This window comes from Mandrillus leucophaeus, unplaced genomic scaffold (assembly GCF_000951045.1).
Source record: "Mandrillus leucophaeus isolate KB7577 unplaced genomic scaffold, Mleu.le_1.0 Scaffold199, whole genome shotgun sequence".
Lineage (NCBI taxonomy): Eukaryota > Metazoa > Chordata > Mammalia > Primates > Cercopithecidae > Mandrillus > Mandrillus leucophaeus.
The window spans coordinates 1,071,294-1,072,963 of record NW_012102020.1 but is presented as its reverse complement, the minus strand read 5'-3'; the positions used below and the strand labels follow the sequence as shown (position 1 = coordinate 1,072,963).

Sequence of the window (1,670 nt, the reverse complement as noted above, 5' to 3'; positions counted from 1 at the left end):
GACTGGCTGACGGAAGACTGCTCCCTGAGAGGGCCGAGACGGGGACTGGCTGACGGAAGACTGCTCCCTGAGAGGGCCGAGACGGGGACTGGCTGGGGGCCTCACCTGGAAAACCATCCCAATGCACTGGACACCTCAGAAGCTGTGAAAGGAGGACGCGTCCCCTAAGAAAAGTCCCATAGTACCAAAGCAGGCTCCTTCGGGCGGCCAGAGCCTCGGCAGTCCTGGGCTGTTTGGTGCCTTATGTGCAAAACGTCTGGCGCTGCATGACTCTCTGAAGAAAGTCTCGCCTGTGACATGCATTCCTCCAGAAGCTGATTTCCAAAATCCCATGTGTCTCCACATCAGGGCTGGGTTGCCCGCTAACTTATTTCCTCGAAATACTCATGGAGCCAACGGCTGGGCTGGGTCCCTGCGTTTTGTACCACCATCAACATCCACTTGCGCATCTAGAGAAGGCTGGGCCTTGAGCACGGGGACGCACCAGCACTGCAAATGGCTTCCTTCTCCCAGGGCCCAAAGGAACAGAAAAGAAGGCACCATGAAGTTGAGGCCCTGTGAGCAGTCTAGAAGGTCCTTAGCAGCAGCTTCTCTGAAAACATGTGTTCTGCCTCCGGAGAAAGGGAGCAGAAAAGTGGTGCCTGCTGGCTTCTCTTCCTCCCCTGGCAGCCTGAGGGCAGGTGCAAAGTCAACCAGAAGACAGGCAGCCTCGGGGACGTGGTCAGCGTGCAGGCATCGACATTCTCGGTGTGGGCTGCCTGATGCAAGGGCGGCTCGGAAGCGCTCCGGCTGATCTTCGGTAGAGAGTGTTGGAGCAGCTCAATGGAAGACAGGATCTGGGGAAAAGAGGCCTCTCTCCCTTTACTTTCTTCACACAGTCAGCGACCAGCCTCTTCATCGCTTTGGGGCAGTTCTTACATAGCTTACTAAGATCTGGGGAGGCATCCCTCGGCCCACCACGAAGATGATCTGATCTCGGTTGTTGGTGTGAGAGTAAGGAAGCTCCCCCGTCATCAGCTCATACGACACGATGCCATAGGAGTGGACATCCGACTGGAAACTGAATGGGTTGTTATCCTGCATTCAGATCACCCCTGGGACCATCCACAGGACAGAGCCAGCAGGTTGTTCAACCTGCTGAGAACCACTCCAGCGTGACTTTACTGTTGCCAAACCAAAATCTCCAGTTTTCACTGTTAGGCCTTCATGGGGAAATGTATTGTTGGATTTCATGTCTCTGTGGATAATGTTCTTTGCATGCAAATAGTCCATTCCCTGAGCCGTCTGCCGGGCAGTGTCCATTAGCTGGAACATCTGAAACTTGGTCTTCTGGACACGCAGGTGTTTGTAGAGGCTGCTGCCCTCGCACCACTGGGTCACAATTGCCAGGTTGTCCTTTGTCACGTACCCCATGAAAAGCAGAATGTTCACACGCCGTGTTTTGCGCAGAACAGCCACCTCATTCCTGAAGGCCTGGAATTGCTCTGGGGTTGGGTTGACAACCTTTAGGATCTTTACTGCAACGTCTCCGTGCATGTGCCCTTATAAACAGTTTCAAAAGAGCCTGACCCAGTCCGAGTGGACAGCATCACTTCACTGGCTTCTGTTTCCCAGTAAGAGCTTGAGTCTCTCTGTCCACGAGGCCTAATTTTGTTTTTCGCCTGGGTCCC

At 54.1% G+C, this 1,670-nt stretch overlaps 1 pseudogene across 1 annotated transcript; it reads right to left on the bottom strand.

Annotated features, from left to right (window-relative positions):
• Positions 1 to 104: 104 nt before the first annotated feature.
• On the bottom strand, positions 105 to 1,670 carry LOC105538790 (annotated as a pseudogene). Its single transcript, XR_001005965.1, has one exon. The product of XR_001005965.1 is annotated as an RAF proto-oncogene serine/threonine-protein kinase pseudogene (transcript).